At 42.1% G+C, this 27,995-nt stretch overlaps 2 long non-coding RNA genes across 3 annotated transcripts; one reads left to right on the top strand and one right to left on the bottom strand.

Moving 5' to 3' along the window:
• Window positions 1–10,241: 10,241 nt before the first annotated feature.
• LOC143836228 (uncharacterized) lies at window positions 10,242–27,964 on the bottom strand. 2 transcript variants are annotated; one of them, XR_013230550.1, is made up of 6 exons: window positions 27,827–27,964; window positions 24,797–24,914; window positions 24,601–24,690; window positions 21,617–24,402; window positions 17,778–17,899; window positions 10,242–10,342 (listed from the first exon to the last, which is right to left on the bottom strand). It is a non-coding gene; the product is annotated as an uncharacterized LOC143836228 (long non-coding RNA). The 2 variants fall into 2 exon arrangements; XR_013230549.1 differs by lacking the exon at window positions 10,242–10,342 and having other exon boundaries at window positions 17,724–17,899.
• On the top strand, window positions 18,689–24,834 carry LOC143836229 (uncharacterized). The gene is made up of 3 exons (XR_013230551.1): window positions 18,689–18,907; window positions 23,932–24,025; window positions 24,352–24,834. It is a non-coding gene; the product is annotated as an uncharacterized LOC143836229 (long non-coding RNA).
• Window positions 27,965–27,995: the final 31 nt, after the last annotated feature.

Below are 27,995 nucleotides of genomic sequence, written 5' to 3'. Positions count from 1 at the left end.
TGTGTCAAAGCCATGTGAAGAATGATCCCCACAGGTGTGTTCCCAGACTTATCTAGGATGGCTTCTATGAGGATTACCATTGGAAAGATCCATAGCTGCATATTTGGACATATGAATACTCATATTTTATTTTGTTACATGAGACTTGTTAGATTAGAACAAGGTCCCAAATAGTTCATTTTAAATTAGTGGCACTACTCTAAAGTAAGCAATTCATGGATTGTAGCCTCAGACAAAGCAGAACATAAACGAGATTAAAATACTGTCTCAAGTCTCTGACAGGAAAGAGATGAGCTTCAGAAGCTGTCCCCTGGCTCTTCTCCAGGTCCAGATTCTTGAGGGAGACAGTAATATATTTACTTAATGAATTGCCCTCTTCACAGTGAGGATAATTCAAGCAGAGATGCACGAGAGGGGGGCGGGGAATCCCTTGAAGCTGAACATGAGCCATTCCCCACCCAACCCCCAGGGACCACCGGGAGCTTGTTTAATAGAGACAAGGGCGTGATTGACTTTATGTAAGAATGTGATACAGAATGAAAGTTAGCCGCTAAATCTCTTCACTCACTGGTAAGGAGATGGCAACTAAGCACCTTAAAGTCCTGTCTGGACAGTGTAATTAAGGCCTCAGTTGCAGATGCTTGTGGCAAGGGCTACTGGTTGTTCTGAAGAACCGCAGTTATTCTAAGGTTTTCTTTCTCAAGAGCTATTTTGAATAGCGGCACGTGTCGGATTCCAGGAGAGCAGCCGAGCGTCATCCGTGTAAAACTTACAGTTGTTGTAGGTTATCATGCATGCAATGCCACAGCATGACTAAACAGGCTGAGAGCAACTTCAGCCTTCAGGGAAAACAGCATACCAGATAAACCCACACACACACACATATTGTAGGGCTGCCTTTTCCCCAAACTGATTCTTCCTGTATTCAAAGAGACACAGAGGACTGATAATGTCATCCTAATCAGAGCCCAATGGTTTAAGAAGAAGAAGAAGAAGAAGAAGAAGAGTTGGTTCTTATATGCTGCTTTTTTCTACCCGAAGGAGGCTCAAAGCGACTTACAGTCGCCTTCCTATTCCTCTCCCCACAACAGACACCCTATGAGGTGGGTGAGGCTGAGAGATCACTAATATTCCTGCTTGGTCAGAACAGTTTTAGCAGTGCTGTGGTGAGCCCAAGGTCACCCAGCTGGCTGCAATGTGGGGGAATGCGGAATCAAACCAGGCATGCCAGATTAGAAGTCCGCACTCCTAACTGGCTCTCTTTAGAAGGATGTAACTCTGCTTAGGACAGAACTGTTGGGTTACAGACCTGAATGGGATGTGAATTTGTGAGGTGATCCCAAACCTGCTGCTCTCAGAGCTTTGTGACCCATACAGGTATTTATTTACTAAATTTTTATAATGCCCTTGCTCCAAGGAGTTCAGAGTGGTACGCTTTGTTCCCCCCTCACAACAATTCTATGAGGTGGGTGAGGCTGAAGGAGAGCAACTGACCCACGGACAACCAGCAAGCTCTGTGGGGAAATGATTTGGTCCTGGATCTCCCAAAACCTAGTCTGCCACTTTGAGTACTGCACCACATGGATTGTGGCTGAATTAAAAGCATTGAAGTTAAGATGCATGCCTGCTGACAAGGGAACTTTGTCTTGCGAGCACCTGAGATGTAGCAATGTGGCTGGTTATGACCATTCATGTGTGCTGCAAAAATGATCAGGTGTCTGAATGTATCTTAAAGACTAGCAAAATTTTATTTATTTTACTGGAGCCCACTTCCTCAGATGCAGTATGGTGGATCTTCACTAGTCTAGGACAGACCTTCCCATTTAAGGTATGAAAAAGTAAATCACCCACAGGGTCAAAACAGTCCAATTCACACAAAAGGCCTTTTCTCTACTGAGAGATTATTGTGCGTAGAAGTAGGAACACATTCATGATCATGTGTAAGACAAGACAAGTGATTATTATACCATGAATAGATCTGCTAGGAAGCTGAACCATTTTGCTGAGCCCTATGAAAAATTGTACCCTATGCTTCTGGGAATTCTGACTAAGTACAGAGCAATAGTAGAGTTATGCCCTTCAGATTCTATCTGCTTGGACCAAGGTAGTCACCCCCCACATCTTCTATGGCAGAATATTTTACTGTGACATAGGACCCACTGGGAAACATCTCACCAGCTTCAATTTGCAAGCCATGCAAAATCTACACAATTTATCTGTATTAGTAATGGAATGCTGGTCCATCTATTGTAGCATAAGATTGAGTCCTACAAATTCCTGCATTGTACAGGGGGGTAGACTAGATGACCATGGGTCCTTTCCAATTCTATGATTCTAAATTACATACACAGTAGCACCTCTGGATGTGGATCTTTCTCACTTTCCCCTTCCTGTACCATCGTTTTATGGTCCCTGAAACAACTGATGCTGGTTAGGGGAGCCTTGTGGACAAAGTGCCATTGGGTCCCAAAGGCCACAGTAACGAGAGAGAACTAGAGATCCTCCCCCCCCCCACCTGCTCTTCTGCTAGTGTGGCTTCTTGCTGGCATAAGAGGAACTTGGCAGGCTCAATGTTGCCAATTTCCTGTCCTCACCTGCAGTCTTCCTGTGCTTCTTAGCATTCTGTCAACAAATCTGCCCTGTCCTCTGTCATCAGCTTTTGGGGTCACAAGGGGCAGTTGGGGGAAGGGGAAAAAAGCAAATCCATGACTGCAAAAGCCTTCCACCAGCAGCTCACAGGATCGGCATAGCATGCATATCCCTCAATTCTTCCTACTTCTTCATTTTCAATCTCAAGAGCACAGAAAGCTGCCACTGAAATATGTCCTCGTGTGCAAATCTTGTGGGCGTCCATTGGTGGAACCCACTGAGTTTTAGAGCTGAGCAGGGAGCTGTCCTAGGATTCTCGACACAAATACCGCTACCCTAGCTAATATTCTGCAATATACAGAGATTAAAAGATAATTATGGGGGATTTCCTGAGGCTTTCACCACCTGGCAAGGCTTTATAGCCAAGCATCAGTGATTGGGGAGGTTGATTTGGTTCTTCTAGGAAATGTTGGGAAGCCAGTGAGCCTAACCACTTAGGAGTTTTTCACATGTGGAGCTTAATTAACTTCACCTGCCAATCAGCTCATCGTTTTGAAAAGCCTGCATAGGTAAATCATAAAAGTGATTTCTCTTTTGTATTTTATTTTTGCATTGACAACAACCATAGATGAGTCTGCTGAGTTGGGTAGGGGAGGCTTAAAGATTGTTTTTAGGGCTGGAATCCTGTGTATACTTACTGAAGAGCAAGTCCTATGGAACTCAGCAGAACTCTGCTTCCTCTCACCTGGCAAAGACTCTGGAGTACAAATGAATAATATTGCTCCCCCTGGGGGAAAAAAATCAAAGTTCTTATTTTGCCTATTTTGAACATTTGGAGAAGTTTTGCATGTTTTGCTAAGAACAGCTTTAAGTCTCTTTGGTGCTATTTATGCCATGGGTGGATGTTGTTCATCGAGGATAAAATGAAGAAGCAAGCCATCTTTAAACCAAATTAACATTTGAGTCTGTGATGGTTTTCCATTCAGAATTTATATACAGGATGTGCAAAATTGCATTAATGTATAAAAATGCCTTTTGCCTCTTTTTCCTTTCTTCATTCTATCTGTTACTGCTTCTGTGGTCATGGTCCTTCCCAAACATTATTAAAAGGACTAGCTACAAAAAGTGTAGGAAGTGCAATTACTTTTTTTTTTTGGGGGGGGGGGATGACAAGAACTATTTATAAATAACTCATTGGTCCATCCTGTTGGTCCTTTGGAAGTGGTTCCAATGTCACTCCTCCAGTAATGCAGACAATACTTGAACATTGTTTTATTCTCAGTTACTGTGAAATGGACAGCACCAGCTGCCTTTCTAATTTTAGCAGGCCTGAACCCCCTCCAATTGTTGTTCTGTACTTCAAACAATAGATGCATGCATTAGGGGATTTAGCATTGCTGGCTTGGCCATACCATTTCATACGAAACAAAGCCTAGAGACAATGGGTTTGTTTGCTTGTTTGTTTAATGTCCTCTTCAAGCTGGCATTTCTACGAAGGAGATTTTGCATGCAGGAGATTGTGGCTGCGATTTTTCTTTTGCATTTCAGACCAAATAAAGATCCAGGACACTGGTGTAGGATTGATTTGAAATCTCTTCTGTAAAAATAGCCCAATTGTTTTCTTTGTATTTAGCGGCTGCTAAGCATGATATCATCGTCTCGGATGATACAACCATTTTAATGCATTTCAGAACAAATCCCTGTTAGTTACAGTGAAATGTTAAGGGATTGTCTACCACACGAGCTCACACAGGGCAACGCTTCAGTGAAGTTGCTTTGGCCAGTAGCAAACTTGCAGCACCTCGAAAACAGCCTGGGCACCACTCAAGTTGTGTTTGAACCTTGTGTGGACCCAGTGATACCACCTGGCAAGGAGGCAGGTATAACTAGAAGCTGAATGAACTGAGAAAGATCACAGCATAGTATGGTAAGGTGACCAGATTTTAACACTGGTAAAGCGGGACACCATTGACCGGGGGAGGGGGGGATTCTTGATTTAAAATGTGGTCTATACGGAGCAACACATTTTTTCATAGAACGCATAGAACGCAAAAATAGTATTGTAATATATATTTTTTAATTTCAACATAAGTACAATTTGCCAGGTGCCCCCAGATGTCCCTCCAAAAGTGGGACAATCTGGACACCTTATAGTATGGAGACAAACACTGGAGGCCAGTTTATGCTATCACAGACATCATTGGGTACTCAGCATCTGACCACTGTGAATGAACTCCACTGAGAAACGCTGAGATGTGAAAAGGCAATGGAACAAGCTGTGGTGTGTGGTCGGAGGCTAAGGGGTGGCTCATTCACACACAGGCGACTCTTAGTCTTGATGCTGCAGAATTCAGTGATTAATAAACTCCAGCTTCATTGGGCCACTTTAGGCAATGGGCAGGCTGTATGCAAGGCAGCGGAGGCAAAGGAGTAAGAAGGGCCTGTTATCTCTCCGCCCTTCCAGAGTGGTGATCTTGCCTCTGAAACTAGAACAGATGCACACATTGCTGTATCATCCGAGTTGGGATGTTCCATACACATGGGCAAAATCCTACATTTACAGCACCTTTCGAATCAAAGTTACACCCTTCTAAGGTTTTAATGGTTTAATGTTAACTAGTTTATTTGCTGTTATTTTACTGATGTACACCACCCGGAGCCTGTATGGTAGGGCAGTATACAATTAAATAATAATAAGCCTATTGACTGCAATTAATATAGAAGTTGGTGCTGTGGTTAGGAGTGTCGACTTCTAATCTGGAGAGCCAGGTTTGCTTCCCTACTCCTCTACTTGCAGCCAGCTGGGTGACCTTGGGCTTATCTTGGCCCTGATAAAGCTGCTCTGACCAAGCAGTAATATCAGGGCTCTGTCAGCCTCACCCGCCTCACAGGGTGTCTGTTGGGGGGAGAGGAAAGGGAAAGCAACTGTAAGCCGCTTTGAGCCTCTTTCAGGTAGAGAAAAGCGGCATATAAAACCCAACTCCTCCTCCTCCTCCTTCTCCTTCTTCTTCTATTAATTCTGTGTCAATTCATGGCAACCCCGGGACCGTGGGGTTTTCAAGGCAAGAGATGAATAGAGGTGGTTTTGCCGTTCCCTTCCTCTGCACAGCAACCCTGGCCTCCTTTGCTGGATTCCCACCCAAGTACTCACTGTGATTGACCCTGCTTAGCTCCCACTTTACACGATTAGGCTGGTCAGGGCTATTTAGGCTGTAATTGAAAGCATGATTCTGTTTAGGAATGATCTGTTGGTCTAGGAATTTATTTTATTTATTTATCAAATTTGTATCCTGCTCCCTCTCCTCCAAACAGGACTCAGGGTGGCTAACAGCATTTAAAATACATCAATAAAAGCAATGTGAAAATACAATAATCTTTACAATGTAAGATTCTTAGAAATCTTTTCCCATTAAAATCTATCTACTATCAAGCAGGGTAGGATGCATGGCCGATGAAGACACAGCTGAAGCCAACCAGCTGCCTGGTGGATCACAATCACCCAAAGGTCTCCTGAGAAAGGGCAGCCTTGCATGCCCTGATAAACCCAGGGAGGAGGCCCTGTGAGGTGTGCACCTCTCCGCGCAGCTGGTTCCACAGGATGAGAGCCACTCCTGAGAAGGCCCTCACCATTGTTGACACAAGACGGGCAGTTCATGGACCAGGGACCTTCAATAAATTCTGAGGTGAGAATCAGAGAAGACAGAGAGAATCATGCTGGGAGAGGCAGTCCCAAAGGTATGAGAGTTCCAGGCCCTTTGGGGCTTTAACCATTAAACTGGAGGCGATGCCAAAATGTGAATGCCTAATAGCAATGGAGACCAAGTCAGAGTACTAGACAGATGAGGAGGGAAGATGTGCCACGCCCCGCCCCCCAATGCTCTGTAACATGAATTGGGCCAGATCATCATCCAAGCAGATCCAAAGCTGTCCCTAGTCATATTTTTTAACTGAGCTGGTCTGTTTTTTTGCTTTTTGTCTTGCCTTCCCCCCCCCCCCCCCCGCTGACTTTGTCCAGTGTTCTTGCCACAAAAGGCGACCATTTCCCAGGCAGTCTCTTCCTGTCCCAGCATGTCTTGTGTGTGATTCGCTGGGGGGACTTCTGTGGTTGTCACACTGCCAGTGAGATTGTTGGTCCATTCGTCTTTGCAGTGGAGGTTCCACATGGTGCATGCTAATGCCAAGTCTCCCTCATTTTCTACCATGGCTTCCCTTTCGCACAAGATACAAATTGCACCTATCCTGCAGTGCTGTCATCATGTCGTCATGATCCTCCCCTCCCCTCTTTAAAATATTTCAGGTCCATGCATAGCACATCTCTGAAACGATGTAATGCTACAACCCTCAATATTTTGAATAACTTGAATAGCAGAAACCTAGAACACCAAGGCCGAGGTCTTCCTGACTTCTGGATGGCCAATGAGACCCCCTTTTGGGGGGGGGGGGCTGACAATATCATCATAGCATTATTGAGCTGTGGGTTTGTTACATTGTCTTTCTGCATAACAATTCAGGATGCTGACTGCAGTTTATTATGTGTGCAAAATAGTATGCTTGCTTTGTCCCAGCAAAAAAGGAATATTAAGCAGGTTGGTGAGTTTCTTGGGGGGAGGAGAGGGGGGAGGCTCACGGTGTTAAAGTGTGATCGCAGGCAGTGCAAGTATAGCGTGTGCTTTGGGACAGAATTCACACGCCTACCTCAGTCTCTGGTGACTCGGGAAGCAAGGCCACACCATAACTATTTATTCCTCCCCTTTTGTTGCTGACAATGTATTGAGTTTCAATTGTCCAAATGCTGGGCAGCCCTTGAAAGGGGACTCCGCACCCTAATGCTGTGAAGCCTGTCTTTGAAGGTTCTTCAGCAGACACAGGGGAGGTTGACAAGCATAATGCACTTTTCTTTAAACTCTGCAGGACTCTATTTTTAGCAAACAAAGATAATGTCACAGTTGCTCTTGTTCATCTCTTGTAGCAAATACGTGCCAAATACTTCCCCTGACTGCTATTTAAAAAAAAAAAATCATCTAACCTTCACCAAGGTGCGTTGCAGGCCTGTCAGGGTGTAATAGAGACGGGAAAGGGATTCATTAATGAATCCTTCCAACAGGATAATAATATAGCATTGGTTCACAAGTGACACGGGACACACGTACAAGCCGTGTACATTGTACTCTGCACTGGGCTCGTTTGTGCATTGAGTAATTTCCCTCTGACTTTCAATGCACATAGAGGTGAACATCTGATAAACCCTCCACATGGACCCAGGTACTAGCCCCCAGTTTCAATTGCAAAGAGAACGTGCATTGGCTCTTTCTTCCAAACTGATTTATGGGTGTATGCACTCCCCACATTGCGTGAACAGGGTCTCCGTTCCTGGCTGGCCAAAGGAGGATGGCAAATATCACAGGTACTATGCTGGGCTCAACAATGTCTGTGGTGCCCAGGAAGGGCCCACTCTGTGGGGGAGTTGCCAGGAGAATCCCCTGAGATAGAAGCTGTTGCCATCCAGATGACAGTTACTCACTGTGGGCGGAAGTGATCAGTGACTGCAGATGATTGTGGTCTTGCTGCTGTACAGGACCCTGATCCTGCAAGGGAATCAGTTCCCAGTGTGGCTTGACTGGCTGATCCTCAGAGCGTAGTGGGGCAGTTCCCAGGCACCACAACCAAGGGACAGGGAGCTGCTGTCAAGGGCCGGTGTAAGGCTGCAAGCATTCCTGTGCTTCCACATTTTCCTGGCAGTCCATCCCATTGCATGACATGCACCATGATGGAGAGAGGCTGGCTTGAGGTGTCCAGCTACCAATACACCGCTGGCCTCAGTGGTGGAAACCAGAACTGGGAGGCTGGCATCTTACCTCATTTGAGGAGAATGGGAAAGGCAAATATGGATGGATAGGGAGGGGCAGCCGTGTTCCTAGCCATTGCTTACCTGTCAATGCATGGTTGCCTCTTTGAATCAACACTCCAGGGAGGGTATATCTGATATGTTTTTGCAAGTCCCCCTCGAGTGTTAGCAGTGAGTGCTTGACCAGTAGTAGTGAGTACCCATTCTATGTTTTCCCCATGACCTATGTGCAATGCTGCATGCTCTAAGTCAACATGACAGAGTGCCCTGAGACAGTCCCATGCTGCATCCCATACTTAATGAGTGAAGGGGCATCCTGGCAGGGTTTATCTAGAGTCAGTAGGGCAGTGATTGGGTGATGCTGACGGGGATGGCGGCCACAGGCAAGGGAGGTGATTTGGTGCAGCTGTAGTTGGTACCTTGTGTTCCACCAGGCCTTGTGGAAATGGCCATGCCTTTAGAGCGCAGGTGGATGTTCACTTTGCATGGGCACCAATGGGCCAGCATAGCTTTCCACCACTGTTGAGGAGCATTCTCAGGCAACAGCAGCTTAGGGAACCAACTTCTGCCATGCCCCTCAACCCACCCACCTCCATGCTGGTGGGCTGAACCAGCATGGTGGCACCAAGGCACTGCACTAATGCAACTCCCACTTAAACTGGCACATCTCAGAGATAACACCAGCATGCGTATCTCAGAGATACACTCCCCTGAATGCTCCCCCTCTCCTCAGGACTGTCTTGTAAGAGCCGTGCAAAGGCTCTACTGCACTTTACAGGAGCCTCACATGGAACTGGTGACCATGAAGACCTAAACCCACATCTTTTAGACTGTGCTGCTGGGAAAGCAGGGGGACTCAACTCTTCTCCCCCATGCCATGTCACATGTTGGAAATGCATCTCAGATAGATTGTAGTATAGACTAGTTTCTGGGAGACCCATGCCGGATGACTTTTAGCCAGTCACACCCTCTCAGCCTAAACTACCTCCCGCAGTTTTTGTGACAAATAGGAGAAAGGAGCACTAGGTAAGCCTCTTGGGGTCCCCATTGTTGAGAAAGGTGAGGTGTAAATCAAGTTAATAAATTGAACCACATTAGGGTAAATATTCTGATGCCCACTCAGATCTTGTTTCACAATCATATAGTTCTCTTCTAGAATTCAGTCATGCATCAGATTCCAACAAAGATATTCTGCCATAGATATATTTACATATAAAGTTTAAAGCAAACATTTATGATCAAATTAAGACACTCATTAACATTTAATCCCCTCTCTTCTGTGTCCTCTTGCTCAAAAGGAACTATCCCTAATATTCTAGTTTATATCACCACAATGCACAAGGGATAGCGGTGTACTTTTTAAAATAAAAAATGAAACCAGGACTGATTCTGCACTTAGTTTTTTCCATTGTGGATCCTACTGAATGCAGATCTATTTGAACTCAGGTCTTCCTCTAGCCTCCCCCCCCCCCCCAATTTAAACAGGAAGTTTTCATGTGTGTGTGTTTTTTAGTTCCTTTATGACTCCCTTCCCAATCTCATTCTCCTTCTGATATATTGACTGCAGTCTCCCTTTTGGTCAATGATGGAGCCAAGAAACAGAAAATCTTGGACAATTTCAATTTCTTAAAGTTGCATAATTCCATGCAAACCACCAGAAAACCTGAAAGGCTCCTTCAGTCACAATTAGGAAAATAAATTCACATAAAATTAAATATTGGAGAAACATGAAGGCCTTCCTCAAGCCACTGAACTAGTATTGTGACTGATTGAAACAGTGTGGAAACAAGGTCAACCATGAAAATTCTCTCCTGTTGCAAGATCTGTTTTATTCTGAACACTAGAAACATCAGGGGTTTACCTGATTCTCTCTCCTTTCCTCTTAACTCTCCAAACCAGACTGCCAGGCTATAGGGGAACACATGAAATGAAGTTTGTTAATTCATAGCTATACTTATTACATTAACTAATGAATGAAATTAGTAGGGTTTTTTTTACTGGCATCCTTTCAGAAATTGACATCACTATCCTATACAAAACCTATATAAAACCACGGTAAAATGAGTTCTAGATTCCATTATATTGAGAAACTCGGAGGACCAAATAACTTGTTTCCCATATCCTTCAAACGTTCCTGTGCAGTGATCCTTTAACGACTAAAACAAACATTCTCAAAAGGGAGCTAGTCTTAGATGCCTCACCCTGGGATCCTATGCAGCAACTCCAGTATAAACTCATTGAAATCAATAGGCTTAGACTGAAGTAACTCAGTATGCTAGTGCATGGTTAGCAACTAACAAGATGTAGGCTGGTCTTTTATTTATGAGCCACAGACTGTAATAAAGCTTAGCCATGGTTTGGCTCTGCGGCAGCCTTTTGATAGAAGACAAATGTATCTGGTCAAATTTCAGTGGACAAATAGCTTTACAGCAGTGCTGATATTTTCAGAAGCATCTATTAAAAAATAAAGTCTAGAGGCATCATTGTCTAGAAGTTCCTCTTTCAGTTGCTATTTCTTTGCAGTCCTGCATGTGCATATCTGTTAGGTAGCTTTTTCATTCCAGTTGCAAAGCCTTGGGCTGTTCGATCCCAAGAAATCCAGTTCAATCACTGTTACACACAGAGGCATTCTTGGAAAGTGTGGACAAGCACAGGGGCCTTAGGATAGGAACAGTAGCTCAGAAGCAACAAGGAAGCAAGTAGATATCCAGTCTTACACATGGATGGTGATGCAAATGTCCTTCTTTATATTTTAGCCACCGAAAGCAGCTCCTAGTCAGTGCAGAGTGCTTTCCGTTACGTGCGATTTTTGCTTTTGCTGCCACAAGTAGAATGAACACACATTTTCTTGCTTCAACTGAGTGTCCTCTAGAATACCTTGAGGACACTGCATAGGTTCAGAAGGACACGGGGAACTGACCATACCAGAAGCAGCATGAGAGAACAATTGTCTAGGCTACCTTTATAGCACAGCCCAGTGACTCATGGAAAGTATTGTTAAAGTGAAGCTTGTTTGATCTAAGGGCCAAATCAGAAGTCTGGAATGCCTCCATGTAGAGAAGCCCCTGGGGAAGGACGGTTGTTGGAAGTGATGTCTGATCTGGTGAATCCATTAACTCCCTGTATGTGATAGCAATTCCCATGAACATGACAGCCTTGTGGGAGGGGGCTGCTTTGCTTACATAAATGGCCTTAAAGGCCTATATTTTCCAGGTTCGTTGTTACTTACTTCCTCCACGGAGCCATTTGAATGTCTAAATGGGGTTTTAGAGATTAGATAGGAGGCTGTGGAGTCAGGCATTCTGGGCATAAGAATAAGCAAGAAGAGGTATGTGTGATATTTCTGCAGACTTCTTGTATCACTAGCTGTCTACACTCCACTATGAACTCACACCAGTACCCCTTCAGGAACAGATATAAATGGGGCTTTTGCATCAATTCCCCTTCCTAAATTATTCCCCACTGTGTTAATCAACAAGCATCTAATTTAACACTTATTCCAGAATAAGTTTTATTGAGTCAGAATAAACTTCCTTGTCTTTATAGCACCATTAAACTTCTGTTTTATTTTCCTCCAACAAACTAACATGTCTTCCACTCTAGAATTAAAACCTACACTAGGCAATCTGTCTGGTTCTTCAAACCGCTTGTTATCTTTACATACTCAATGGTATCTCTTTGTCTTTCCACTCACTCCTGAAGGCAACATATCAGAGGTCCACACATCGACTTAGTGAAGATACAGCCTTATCTATATATAGCCTCTCAATCCATTTACGGCTTCACTAGAGATTATATGGAACAGATTAAGGATGTTCCATTGTACAGAGGCACATTCTTGGGCCAAAGTGAAATTTCTCCCAAGAAGATTTGTAGGCAGCATACTCAAATGCTGAACGGACAACATTAACAAAGAGTCTTTGCTCCTAACTCCATGGTCATTTTGACAAGAAAAATGTTTGTAATTTGCTGAAAAGAGTAAAGGAGCTATGCTACCAATGTTGTTAACGAAATATAGAACAAGGAAGCAAAAGATAGGGAAAGAGAAAAATTTGCAGATTAATTTCTGCTTTGAATTACAAACACAAAAATTTCAAATCCAGTTCTTATGAAAACACCATACTACTCTGGAGATAAATACATAGAAGCAAGGCATGATAATTGGTTATCTCAATCCGTCTCACTATGACTGGAATGGAGGCAGCATTCTTGAAATGTAGGTACTGCCCAATTATGGAAGCATCAGTTGTCCAACATAATTTCATATTCCAATATCACATACTGAGAAACGAACATTTTTGTTGGTAATGTTTTTTACTCACTTGCTGATATATATCTCCTACTGCAGTGTGGCCAAGAGGAAATCTCAGTGATTATTGAGCCCCATGAAATAATTCCATTATAGTCAGGTAATTGTCATATGAATAAGATCATCTGCTAGGACTTGTGTTGGTAACTCCTGGGCATGAACAAGGAAATATAGCGGGATGGAAATATGTTTGCTTGTACTTTTAGTTCTAAACTCCACACTAGGACTGATTCTGCACTTACTTTGTTTATTCCACTGTGGATTCTGCTGAATTTAGAACTCAGGTCTTCTTCTATCTCTCCCCCCCCCCTCATTGAAACAGAGAATGTTCTACACGTGATTAGGGAAGCTCAGAAAGGGGTGGGAGCCAAGCACAGCAGGCGTTTCCTTCTTTCTTTTATAGAAGGGGGGGGGATCGAAGACAGCAGTGGAGGGGGAATAAATCCAAGAGGAAAATCTCTGCCAAGAGAAGTTAGGGCTTCTGGAGCTTCTGCAGAGAGAAGTTTAAGGGAAGCCTTGCAACCTGGGAACCAGAAACTGATGCCCTGGCCAATCAGGGCTTTTCTACAGCACTGGAGGCTTGGCAGCAGGTTATTTCGGGGAAAGCAGACAGCTGCACGCTTACTTTTTATTTTTCAAATATCAAGGCTTATATCTACTCCAGGATATCGCGCGGGGGGGGGGGTGGAGATAGGGTCACTCCAGATCAATCATGCTTGTTGCAGATGAAAAATTTAAATCGCCCAAAATCAAAATCAAACTCACATTCAGTGTAGATGGCAGGGATTGAATTGACCTGGGATTGGAATAAAAGCTCTGTGCAGATTCAGCCCAGTACTCTTTACTCCAAATTAAAATTTTATCAAGGCCAATTCCTTATAGTGAGCTTATATATGATCCTTCTGCTGTTTTCAGGTAAGCTGTTGCATGTTGATACCTCTGTCCCTGATGCTGGCCTCACAGCTATATTCAGAAAAACAATCACTTCCACTCAAGGGCCATCTTCACAAGTAAATCTAGATATTCTCCCCTTTGTAATTTGTCAACATATGGACTAGAGATGAAACCAAAAACTGAGCCCAATTTTAGAGGACAGAGCCTGTAGGCAACCCTCAATGAACTAAGATACCGCTCAGTTGCTTATCACTCCTTGACCTTCCATCCTGCCTCTTTTGGGGCTATTAAAGGCTAAATTATCTTGAGTGCTAGGAAGGAATGCAGAGATTCAGGCAGCTGAACCCCCTTAAATTGGCAACAAGTATGCACTACAGCCATCAGTCTGACAGACCTAATGTTTTCTGGCCCACAGTAGTGGTCGCCAAGCTGAGAAAGCCATTCAGTACAGTGGATACCTGAAAGTACTTTTAAAAAGACTTCCCAACCAGGGCCGGACTGGCCATTTAACTTACAGGGAATTTTCCCAGTGGCCACAGGTGGCCAGCAGAGTCAAGCTCCTCAGGCTCTTGGCCCAGACCCCTCTTGGCCACGGCAGTTTGTGACAGCTCAGCAACTGTCTCTTCCTGAGCTGCTTCCAATTCAGGGGATGATGTAGTAGGTTGAGAGCTGATGCCCACAGTCTGCTCCACAGAGCTGAGTGCCTTTGCAATTCTGGCTTGTAGCACAGCAGGAGCCAGTCAGCTTGGCTTACTCCAGGGCCGTTTTCAATTCCCAGTCCACTCCTGGTTGTACCTGTCATGAAATGCCATCAATAAGGGGACTAGCAGTGTAGTCCTCAGCCTAACAGAACTAAGTTTGTGTGTGTGTTGAGTGAGGCTTGCCCCCAGGTAAGCTACACAGGATGGCAGCCTAAGAAAGCAACCAGACCTGGGTGTAAACTGCACGGAGCTTTTATTCCAATCCCAGATCGATTCAGTCCCTGCCCTCTACACAGAATGCGATTTCCGTTTGGATTTAGGGCGATTTAAAATTTCCTTCTGCAGCAAGAAGGACTGATCCGGAGTGACCCTACCTTTATTGTGCGATATCTTAGAGTACTTTTAACCCTCAATATTTAAAGGCTGTTTTGAATCTGGGCTCTCCTACGTGGTAGAGGGCCTGTGATCACAACAGCCAAACTTTAAAAGCAAGGTTAAGTAAAATGTTTGAATTATCTGTACATGGCCTACAAACTCAGGTATTGGAAGACAGCTGACTCTATAGGGCTACAAGTCAAAAGGCCCTAACCCAAACTCCAATCAGTCTCACACATTGGTTGGAAAGAGTTTTGCGCTGAAGGCAACAACAGGCTTTCTTATTGGTTAATAATTTCTAGAAGCCAACTGTACAGCGATGTGAAGGAGCCCAAAAATGCCTTTCTGAACTGCCCATAGAAACAAAGGTGTCTCAAACAAAACATGAATTTGTTATTCAACTGAAAACTTCAATTGGCTAAATCTATCGATGTAACAGCATCTGTCTTTTACTGTTTACACACTGGGAACTTCAGAGCCCCAGCTCCCATGCAGGAGCACAAATTGGGGGCGGATGAGGTACACCGGGCCAAATGCTCCCCCGTGTGCATGCAGGAAGAGGTGGGGCAACCTGCCACGACTAAAACTACAGCCTGCAGCCTGGCATGAAACCTCCAGTACGTAAATGGTCTTTATGAGGAAATCCTTTGCCTTAGAAAATAGAGGGAATGGAACCATTATGAGTATATTAGGATTGTGCCTTTTGGGTGCCACTCAGTCAATTAACATTGCTAGGACAGAGCTATTAAAATCTGGTGACCACACAGTGTATTTTTGCACTAGTGTGCCAAGGTGAACTGAAAGCTGTGGGTGACAGTAACTTTATAAACTTCGAAAGAGAGAGAAAACAATCGTTTTTCAATCTCCTGAGAGAATTCCTGCCCTCATTCTCAGAAAGCTAACAGAGGATATTCACATCAGCTTGACAGATAGAAAATGGAGCCACTTTGCAAAGCATTTGCAGATTGGGGTCCCTGGACCCCAGTTGCAGAGACACTGTTACGTATCTCTAATCATTAAAACAGATTCTATTCAGCAATTCAACAGCAGCCAACACGGACATCCCAGTTTTATCTCAGAAAATATAAAGAGAGGCATAGTAAAGAATTTCAAAACACTTAATTAGCTGTAATTTCTGCCTGTTATACATTTCACCTTCATTTCACTCAAATGGAATCCTAGACAAACTAGCCACAAGGAAATACACAAGTATGCACAGCAGCTGTGGATATCATGATTCAGAATGAGCACTTTAGCTAGCACTGCTCTGCAAATTAAATTTTTAACACATCAATGTGTAGTACGGGGATACCCACAGAATTAGATCAAGAATAGGTAACGGGCCCAGTATACAAAGGAGAGAGTAACAGTTCAGAAATTCAAACAGAAATTCAAACTTTTGTGAGAAAAAGTCATATTTTACAGAGTGAAGAATGAGCCTATCAGACAGGTGAAAGGATTCTGCCTTCATATACTGCCATCGTGTGGATGCTGAAAGCCCATACATGAGCACCCTCCAAACCTGATTCTACAGTTAACATGAACTGGGGCAGATTGGCAGTACACAGGATACTTTGGCTCCAGTGGAAGAGAGGTGCTACCAAAACTGTTTTATCTTGCCATATTCCCATGGTGAGTCTCTGTTATAAAAAAACCCCATTAGTCTCATAAAATAACTATAAAATTAGTACAATCTGATCTAAGAGTAGGTCTGCTCTCTCATAGCTAATACAAAGGAGACTATTTATTATGTTTATAGTATGCATTATAAAACATTACTCACATAAATGGCGTTCTTCCACCAGGTCTACAGTTGGGACCAATACAGCACACAGAAACATCAACATGGACCTCCTCCCCCCCCCCACCACCTGATCACCTCCCCTACATCATATATGTTCAAGAACTTGGTTTAGTGGGATAAACTGAAGCATTTTGAACATAAATCAATTTTTATATATCTATGGTTGTATTGTTTTAATATTTACATATACTGGATTTTCTGACTGTTGTTAGCTGCCCCGAGACTTTTAAAGAGAGGGGCGACTATAAGTGCAATAAATAAATACAATAAAAATAAGGAACAAGTCTAAGCAAGCCACCTTAGCAGTAACCCCTATTATTCACTGGGCTTACTCCCAGGAAAGTGTTCTTAGGATCGTAGCCTCAAGCTCTGGAATGGACAGTTTCAAGCTTCACCCTCCTGGAGCCTCAGCCAATCACTTTCAAAGGGGAAAGTCTATCTTCTATATTTTATAAAGGTTTTGGTAACTGCTTCTGCTAAGAACACTTAAAATCTGCATTTCAAGTTAATTCTTTGAATTAGTAAAGTAACAATTCTGTTTTGTAACCTTTACATGTTCTCTGGACTCAGCTTTCCAATAACTTTGTTGTGGTTAAGCACTGTACAGCAGGAGAAAAGGAAAACAAAAAAATACCATACATACATACCAATGAAATAAATGTGTTTTCATTAAACCTATTTTGTGGTTCCACCAAGCCTTTTTTTTGGGGGGGGGGAATCAAGTTACAGCTGACTTACTGGTACCCCAGAAGATTTTTAAGGCAAGAGATATTCATGGTTTGCTTGCCATTGTCTGGTATTCCCTGGTGGCCTCCCATTCAAATGTTAACCAGGGCTGACCTTGTTTAGTATCCAAGATTTGACCAGATGGAACTAGCCTGGGCTATTCAGGCCAGGGCTTCAGGTCAATAATCCCCAAGTAAATTCTGGGTGGCACACAGAGTCCAGGCATTGCTGTCACAGAGGACTAAAAGTCAGGTTAGTGGTTCCAAAAGCCTATTATAGAAATAAAAATATAGGGGGAGGGGACTGGAGGGGTGTAAAATTGAGCTCCTAGTTTCTAGGTTCTGGAACAGCCCCCTATTCCTCCGGCTCATTGGGAAACTTGATATTCAGGATCAGCAACTTATCATTTGGTATAGTATCAATAATCCATTCATTAAATATGCTATTTTCCATCCGTATGAGGAATGCAACACCCATGACTACTGTTCTTTGTGTTGCTTTATTGAGATTATGAAATAAGACATTTTGACATACATGGATGTTTCTTTTCTTTTTAACACTGCTTCTCATTGTAGATGACTGTACTGAACTTTGTCTTGGCAGCAATAACGGCTTTTGTCATGTCTTTCCCAGTTGTGATGAATCTGCAGAGAATCCTAATGAACAAAAGACGCGTGACAAAAGAAATCTGCTTTCAGAAGACACAAGCTGCTTTTTCGTTACTAGCAATAACAAGCAATGGTTTAAGTTTCTTTTGTCCATGGCATGTGCAAGAGTGTCTTGGTTAACATACAACAATCAACCTTGTTTTGTCATTATTGGAATAAGCCTTGTTTAAGCCTTAAACCTGTGTTTTACTCCTTGCATCCTCATCTCTGACAAACTACAGTTTGTTGTTCTGTCTCAATCATTATGGTTTTCTTTGATATCTAGGCTTGGAGAGCACTGATTGTGGATCTGGGCAGAAAAACAAACTATGATTTGCTACAAATGTAATTAATCAGCCCTCACAAAGGGAAGAAGCACAGGAATGTAGCCACTAGCCCAAAGAACAACTAGGCCTGTTCCCATTATATTAAGTGTTAATCAAGCCAGTAATCCAAAATTAGCTCACTTTTACTGATGAGTACCTGCTACATCTCTAGAACAAATTTATCTTTGTGCCATCACATTCATTTGAATGTGACTGTTGCATTTCATTTGATTAATTTTATGGGCTACATCCTGTAATAATGATTACATGAACCTATAGAAGTCTTTCTTTAAACAGAACACATGTCTGCCAGCAAGCAAGTAATAAAGCAATAACTTGGTCCTTGTTTGTCCCATTGCTACACAAAATAACCAGTGATAAAGGATTTATTTCCAAGCTCTCTGCATGGCTCATGACTGATCAAAGTACAGGGCAGCGCCAAACCAAACCCATAGTCCTAAGTACATCTATGTATAACCTACACTGCTGTACTTTAATTCTTATTATTATGAATTTACTGGCTAGCCTAGGGAAAAAACAACGCAGTCTTAATTATACGATTATGTTACGAAATTGTAAAATGCAATCGCTGTTTAGTTTAGTATATGGAACAATCACATACAATAATTATGGAATTCTCTTCAGTGAAGATTTATCCAAAGCCAGTTTTGTTGGGATCATCTTAAAACAGGTAAGATTAAACTTGGTTGTGAACTCCATGGCTAGGTAGACAAGCTCAAATTAAATCTAGCAGAAGAGCCACTAAGTTTCATGAAGGCTTCAAACTTTGCTGAGCAGAGTGATAGCATGGCAAATTCTGCATAGATGCTCATTCAAGCAAGGTAGCTCCCTTACACTCATAAAATACTTGCTATAGCTCTCACTGAGATATTAAACTTTACTGTGTAGATTGCAAGTAGGGGCTCAGTCTATCAGTGAAAGATACAAAAGAAAAATAATTTCCCTACATACTAAGACAGGACTAGGTTAGAACCCTCCTCACTGAAAAATAGTTTTCTATGAAGAAGGAACTCTTTTTCTGTATAGAACGAATTTTAAGTCTGGTGGCGCCTTTAAGATCAATAAAGTTTTATTCTCACACAAAAACTTATGCCCAGAATTATATTGTTGGTCTTAAAAGTGCCACCAGACTCAAAATTTGTTCTGTTACTTCAGACCAATATGACTACCCACCTGAATCTTTTTTCTATATGTACTTGAATACAATTGCATTTTTTCCCAATGGTTTGTTCAAAATGTTACAATTCAAACCAGGTTTATTGTTTTGATAAGAAGGCCACACAGGGGGAAGATACAGAGACAGATCAGAACTCTTTCCTAAAGTACCACCAGAGGTAGATATAAAGTGGCAGATAAATACCTGAACCCATTCCGCTAAAGTGGTCTGTTGCCATGTAGGGACGGGGATGAACCTAAACATTATAGTTTAGGGTAGCCCCAATCTGAATCTCAAGCTGAGCAAAAATGTCCCAAACGAAACTGGCCAGTTCAGATCTGCAGCCAGGATAAAGGGGCAGGGAACTGCCTATGAAGGGCTAAATGACTGGCAGTTCTTTAACCTGTCAATTTAATTTTCCCCACTTTCAAACAGGGGGAGGGAGACATGTTTAATGGCTCACAGCCATTTAAACCTAACAGCAGGGGGGCAGGGAGCAAACCAGACCAGTGAATTGGGTAACTGCCATTTCAGCCAAACAGTGAGGTGGGTATACCTATTAGTTTTAAGGCTGAAATGGCTTGCAGACATTTAAACCTAACACATCAGCTATGGACCTGAGCTGTTCAGCTTTTGGTTTTACATGCCTGCACAGCCTAACCAAACAAAAGTTTAATAAATGGGGACTCCAAACCAGACCAGTTCATAATAAATTTTGGCACATGAATCGGTTTGTGCTCATTCCTATTGGCAAATTCATTATTATACTGACTATTCCCAATAACTGCTGTACCAGCTAATATTTTTCATAAAAATTAATCAGATTAAATACTAAGATATAGGTCCATAAAGATATATATTATATATAAAACAATTAACTGAATCTTTAATCTTATATATATTTTTAAAATAAAATTCTACTAATATTTTTACATGAGAGTCCTAAACTAAATCCTTGCTTATTCTTTGTTATTACTTACTTGCCTTGCATAATAGTTTTACATCAACACTGCAAATTACATAGCTAATTAACAAATCTCCAAAGGAGAATTCTGAGGACCAACCACCAAGAAATCTTTGGTGACCCTTGACTGAACTTGGCCTTTATAGTACTGTTGATAGCATTCTAGTTAATTTAGAGTCCACAGTATGATGAGAGAAAAGATTTGCTAAACAGAAGACTTGCAAATAAGAAAACACCTATAGTATAGGAAACCACAGAACGGTAAGTTCCCCTTCATGTATGACTTTTGATACCTAGGTAAAAGATGGCTAGTCTAACAATGTGAATTGATGGACAAAGAGAAAACTTGAAAACAGGATGTGACATGAAACTATGCTGATTTGCACACCACAAAATGGCCCACAGTAACAAAGAACTTTCCCCTGCTAAAATATATACATTCATGTGAGCAAATCTTCTGCTTTGTTTGTATAGCAAGACTATTCTTATGAAAGATTTTTCCTATAGCTGTAAAACTCCTGAGGTACAACAGTGAGATTCAAGTTTTGAAGAACCGTGGAACTAATATTATCCAAAGGGAAAACTTTACATACTGTCATAATATCCTTTCTACATTAAAATTACTAAATTGGCAACACTTGCGACATTTAAATGAGTTCAGGCAATACACTAAAGCAGTGGTCCCCAACCGGGGACCAGTCAACGCTTGACAATTTTCCTGAGGCCCGGGGGGGGGGGGTAGTCTTTTGTCAAGGGATGTCGCTGCCACCTGAGCTCCTGCTCCACTTTCTTTCCCAATGGTGCCCCTGAGATCCTGCCGCCTGCTGGGGGGCACTGCCAGCATTAGCTGTGCAGTGCCACGTTGAGGGGGAGCCCTAGCCATGGCGGCAGCTGGAGAGCAACAAAGGTGAGCCGGCGGCAGAGTGGCAGGGCAGCCCCCAAGGCAGCAGCCAGGGAGGAGGAGGAGGAGCCGCGGCCCGGTACCGACTGACCCACGGACCGGTTCCAGTCCCAACCGGGGTTTGGGGACCACTGCACTAAAGCAATAAATGTAGCAGTTAAGATGTACTGAATATTGCACATCCCTTAGAAAACATGAATGTGAGTTCTTAACTCCCAAACTGAAATATGTGCAATTCTAATCCAATAAATGTTTTTTTTCAAAAGTAAGATCATTTGGACTCTCTATCAAGCAACAAATGTGCATATGATCATAGCCTTAACGTTATTCCAATGTGACCATAAGAACTGGTACAAACCTGAGTATTTTCAGAATCCATTTTCTTGGGAAGTCCAGCTCTGTTCCTCTTATATATATTAGTTTGGTCCCGACAGAAAAGAGGGATTTCTTGGGAACATGTACACCGAGTCCTAGTCCCCTTGCAAGGTTCTGCTAAAAAGGTTTGTTGTTTGTTCAGACCATTCTCTAGCAATTTATGTTTTGAGCTGAAACTGGTAGGTACTTCCCTTGATGCGCCATGAAGTTTCTTAGCAATGGCTGGACAGCATGAGCAGCATTTAGGTTCATATACCACATATCTTGGCACACAACAGCCACCAGTAGAAGGGGATGGGCCAGTTTGTTGGGAAGTGCCTGGCCCTATATGAATCCTGGTGTTTTTTCTTTCACTTGTTTTTATTTCATTTTTCTGCACAATGTTCTCTTTCTGGTTCTTCATGGGAAATCCATCCTCAAAGCAGGACTGTGCTTTAGTAAACTGTTTTCTTAAATTTTCTTGTCTACATATGTTGTCCATTGAATGAGATGGGAATACATGATGGCATTTAGAACAGCAGGTTTCCATGCTGTTAAAAGTTCCTCTAGAGTAGTTTACTGCATCTGATTTGTTCAGGCTTGTTCTCTGTGTAGTATCAGGACTTTTTCTAGCTTTTGTATTGACTGACTGAGAAATATCTCCATTAGGGAACAGGCCATATTGTGGGATATTTCCACATGGGCAAACCAAAAGCTTCTTCCGGGCCAAGTCTTCATAAGCCACCTGAGCAGCATCAGGCTGCCCTACATTTACAATATTTGCACAGGGAGAGGCATGGTACTTCCGTTCAAGATTATGCCAATTCCCTTCCTCAGTTTGCAAACAAGGAGCAGGTGAATACATTCTCTCATTCGGAAGAGAATACAATGCCACAGGATAAGTATCTTTTCTTGTTTGCAAGCAAGAAGCAAGTGATTGCCAACTCTTGTTTCGAGAAGAACATAATGCACCAGGACTTCCAGTTGGTCTTTGTAAACAAGGAATGTGTGAATGTCTCCTCTCATTTGGAACAGACTCTCCATGGCAAAGTGGAGCTGGACTATTCCATGAGCTAGAGAGAAGTGGGGCAGTTGAATGTATATCAGTTGAGAGATGTGGGGTGAAAAGCCTGTAACCTCTTGTATTTGAACTACCTACAATGGGACAAATCTGTTTGCAGCTCTCATGTCTAGTCTGGCCTCCAGTACACCCCAAACAATGATTCAGTATATTCTGCATCTTCAAATGATTTTTTTTTCTTGTTGGCGAGATGTAGTAAAGCCTCTCAAAACTACTTCTAGGATTTAAGAGGTATTGGGAGGAAAATCTGGGCATTACTTTGGCACCTCCATTTCTTTTATGAAGTTTTCTGTTAATGCCCAAGAGCTTCTCAGTGCTAGAATATCGCCTTTCAGAGTTCAGATTAACACTCAGATCAAGCAATGGACTGCAGCAACATGTCCTGGTCCGTGTCCGGGGCACATAATACAGCTCATTTACTTCTTGTTCTTCTACTGTTTTATAATGAGTACTTTGTGTTATAGATTCAATATCCCAAGTCGTGTGCCAACGGAATTTGGAAGAACTATGAGATTTGTTTTTAATTTTTTGGTCTTTACGCGCTTCTTTGTTTTTGGGAAACACAACAGATTTCATGGGCCTGAAGACCTTTACATAAGTATGCTTAGAAGATAAAACAGACAGGCCGGAAGCCTGTGGAGTCAGTGTAAATGGCACTTGATCAGGGTAAAAGTCAGAGCTATGGGATTCTGATGATTCTGTCTGGGTTGATAGAGTCTGGGTGGCTTCATGAACTAGGATTTGCGGGAGTCCTGTTTGCTGTGTACAAGGTATGGTCTGCTTTAGACTTTCTGTATTTGTGTGCACAGAGTTTGGAATGACAGAAATATAAATTTTTTCAACGAGCTGATTGTGTTCAGGGCATTTAAATTTGAAAGCTAAAGGATGCCTGTTTGAATCTTCTGTGCCCAGCCTAGCTTCCGAAGTAGTAATATCGTTTGCTAATGAATCAGTTGGATAAGCTGCTTCCAATGTCAGAGAAATAATGAGGTCTCCTGAACTGGCCCAAGTACAGATACATCCAGGTGTTTCTGAACTGCTACTTTTGTCCCGGGTTTCTGAAGAGTACTCTAAAGGTTCTGTTATTAGTTGACTAGAATTTTTGTTTTTATTGCAAGTACTTCCATGGTACCTATGAAATGTAACTGGTTCCTTGACTAGTGTTTTACTTGTTTCATCAGTTACAAATGATTGTTTGAAACATTTACCTTCAGTATTTTCCAAATCTTCTCTTTCAGTACAAGGAAAACAAACTTGCACACTTTTCTTGTGACTCGAATTTACAAGACAGTCAGCTGGTGTCTGCTTCTGATAAAGTTTCTTAACTGTAAGGTGGGTTGGCTGCTTTACCGATTTCTCAGTAATGATCAGATGAGGGACTCCACTATTTGAACACAAAATGTCTTGACAAGACCCGTCACATGAAAAAGCTTTTGATGGGTAATCACTTGCTTGATAGTCTTCATATGTGAAATGCAATATAGACTCTGGGGATAATTCTACTTGAAAGTCTCTGGTGGTCTCTAAATTTTGTGCTTGTAGAAGAGAGCAGTTTTTGCAATGATTTTTCAAGTTGGTTTGGCTGTTTTCTGAGATCAGTACAACTTTACCTAATTTGTTTTTTCCTTGATCTCTTTCAAATGAACTGCATGAAAAAGTTTGATAACAGCAGAGACAGCAATTACTTTCACCATCAGAGTCAACCAAGTCTACAAAGAAGGAAAAAATAACCATGAATTCAAGAAAATTCTTCTCCCAGATATGATTCATTGTTTTCTAAACGCTGTTATTTCCAAAACCAATCATTCTAACACAAACGATGATAATAATTTTTAAACACATAATGAAAATGCTAAAGCACTGTGCTATTTTAAAACAGCCCTATGATGGTTTAGCATGGGGTTCACCTTTGTAACTGTTTTCTTCCCAGCACTCAGAATAATAATCACATTCACTTTCTGAATTGCAGCCTGCTGAGTTCTTGTTGGACATATCACCTAAAACATAAATATAATACAAGAAGCCTTTATAAGCCAAGTTAACTTTAAAAGGGAAAGATAATATTATCTACTGCTATATACTGCATAGAAAAAACCTACTCACCTTGTTATTGAGTGGCTTGTGGCAGACCTGATTTCAGAGACAGTGGTTCCAAATACAATTTTTGCCCATAGCTGCCCAAAAAAGTCAATTGGTCATTGAAAATGACATCTAATTCACACTGTAAAGAATAGAATCAGAGTTTTTAAATGTTATCTGCATTTCTAAAGTAACCTATTCTGTAGATTCAGGGAATCAACAACAAAAACATAGCATATATTAAAGTATGCTAATTAACTTTTAATACCCTTATGTTCACATGAATGGGAAAATAAATTTGCATTGCACTGCGTATATTATCTCCTATACAGAGATTAAATAACCTGTAGGAAATAGTAACTTAAAATTCAAAAGGAAAGTGATACAGGAAACCACAGAAAAAGGCAAGATGTTGTTTTTACTTTTCTTTCATTTTCTGTATTTTCCTTTAAATCTTGCCCTGTTTGTTCCATCTTTCACAACAATCCATAGAATTAGTCCAAAGAGTTATTTTAGCCATACTCAGAATGAAAATGTTGACATCTTTGCACAGATAATCTGACATAAGCCAAGTTGCTTTTGAAAGACCTTTTTGTTTCTTTTAAAAAAATGTATTTCACTACAACAGAAACAAAAGAGAAAAGGAACAGAAATATACTAAGTATAAGCACATTGTCATATATCTCCCTTCAGATCTGTGCCTTACGGAGGCTTGAGTTGAAAGCAGCACAATATTTGTCTGGTACAAAGACAAATTTCCCGTTTGGGAAATAAGCAGTTTTAGCAGAGATTTTTTTTAATTGCCTTTTTTTCTTAAACTCCTTGGATCCAAAGGGAGGTTTGTCCAGGACAGTGGGCAATCATATGAAAGTTTTAAGTATCGTAATGGGATGGACAAATGATCCATTATGTTAAATCATTTCAGCTGGGCAAATGGATCACATCAGAAAAACATACACCTTTCCACACTAGGAGGGTATCTGTCAATCCAATGCAATAACTAATAACATTCCAAGTACATTCCTGCAGATGTTTTTTGAGTGTTATATCAAAATGGCAACTTTGTAAAGCACCAAGAATACCAACATTATTTTGATTTCACAGCCGTTCAGAAATGTTTAAGTAACAGTTCCGCCCTAATCATATTTACACCCTACTAAGTCCATTGAAGCCAGTGGTTTTAAGAAAGATGAACTATAAACGTTTCCTGAATACGTGTGATGCATAAACATTTAAGCATTAAAAACATATCAGATGCTTTCAGCATTTACTGCTTATTTTAACCCTATTTTGACAATAGAGGTATTAGAACATAACCACAAAATTACACAGAACTCCAATGGCACTTAACAGCAAAAATGAACAGCCTCCTCTGAAACAGCTGGGATATCCCATGTCTTCTGTGAGAGCATCTGATCCAATGAGGTCTAAAGGTAAAGGTATCCCCTGTGCAAGCACCGAGTCATGTGTGACCCTTGGGGTGATGCCCTCTAGCGTTTTCATGGCAGACTCAATACGGGGTGGTTTGTCAGTGCCTTCCCCAGTCATTACTGTTTAACCCCCAGCAAACTGGGTACTCATTTTACCGACCTTGGAAGGATGGAAGGCTGAGTCAACCTTGAGCCGACTGCTGGGATTGAACTTTCAGACTGCATGTCTGCTGCCTTACCACTCTGCGCCACAAGAGGCTCATCCAATGAGGTCTATGATGGGATAAATTCTGTTAGCCTTTTACGGTGCCACAGATATCTGTTTTATTTTATTAACCCTAGCTGGGTGATAACATGCAAATTATGCCGTATGACGATTTCTTGCTAACAAAGTTAATCAGTCCTTTGAGTTCAGTTGTAGCTCACAAAAACACTGGAGAAATAAAAATGTCAAGGTTAGTAATTAATGGCACACATTTTCCCAGTTGTGAAAAGAAATAATTAAAAGAGACTAGCTGCTTGCCCCATCCGTCTCCACCCATGCATGGAAGCCCATGCATGGAAGTGACAAGCCCTGCTGACAGATTCAAGTGGGTAGCTGTTTGGGTCTGAAGTAGTACAACAAAAATTGAGTCCAACAGCACCTTTAAAAACAACAAAGATTTATTGAAGGTGTGAGCTTTAGTGTGCCTGCACATAAAAGCTCATGCCTTGAATAAATCTTTGTTGGTGCTATTGGACTCAATTTTTGTTAAGCCATGCTGAGTTTGTTATCTTGTCCTGAGACCAGAGAGTTAAGATTTCAAATTACATTACATACTAATTACACCACATTACAGTCCCATTGTTGCAAATAAAATGAAAAGAAGAGGGGATTGTAAGGAATGTGTATATAAGAGTTGTCAGATCTTGGAAGATGAGTAGGGTCCTCTCTCATTAGTTCTCGCATGGGAGACCACCAAGGAAGTCTAAGGTTGCTACTCAGAGACAGGCAACGGCAAACCACCTGTTAGTCTCTCTCCCTGAAAACCTTATGAGGTCGCCATAAGCAATGGTACTTTCTACCACCAATCACCAGGCAATTGCTTCAGCAGCTTTTTGAGCAGCCTCTGGATGGGGCATGGAGATTTCTTGGAATCATCACTGATCGCCACACTATAGACATAAGTTCCCTTGGAGATAAAGGCAGCTTTGAAGGATGAACCCTGTGTCATTAAGGTTGAGTCCATCACCAGGGCCTCCCTCAAACCTGCCCCCCCAAATATGATACTGAACACACCCCAACCTAAGCTGCAACCCAGCTGCTGTCTCCCCCTCTGACCTGATCTATTACCCTGTGCACCAAGACCCGAGTTTTGGCTGTTCTTCTGTTCTTGTTTATTACACCCTCTGTTCATATTGTTATACTTATTTTAAATGTACTAGTTCTGCTATCCCATGTATCAGTGAGGGGTGGTATACAAATCGAATGAATGAATCATTCTTTGCCCAAACCCCTCCCTCACCAGGACCCACCCCATATCTCCAAGCATGTCCAAACTTGGAAACTCTGCTCCTTCAGAAGGAATGAGGCTTCTTATGCTCTTCAGTCTACCTCAAACCAGAAAGGGAAGCCCCCCCTCACCTGCAGGTGTTGCCCCTCCTGGTTCTTCCTTGGCTTGCTCGGCCCTCACTCCCCTGCCCAGGATTTCACTTGGCACGCAGGGAGTCATGCGTGACGTCAGAGGCCCTCACAACCCGCGGCGTGACGTAATGCACCTCTATGACGAGATACAGCACGGCCTCCCCCACCT

The sequence above is a fragment of the Paroedura picta genome, chromosome 4, assembly GCF_049243985.1.
Source record: "Paroedura picta isolate Pp20150507F chromosome 4, Ppicta_v3.0, whole genome shotgun sequence".
In the NCBI taxonomy this organism is placed as follows: Eukaryota; Metazoa; Chordata; class Lepidosauria; order Squamata; family Gekkonidae; genus Paroedura; species Paroedura picta.
The sequence above is the reverse complement of the archived record's forward strand: the minus strand, read 5'-3'. Positions and strand labels throughout refer to the sequence as shown.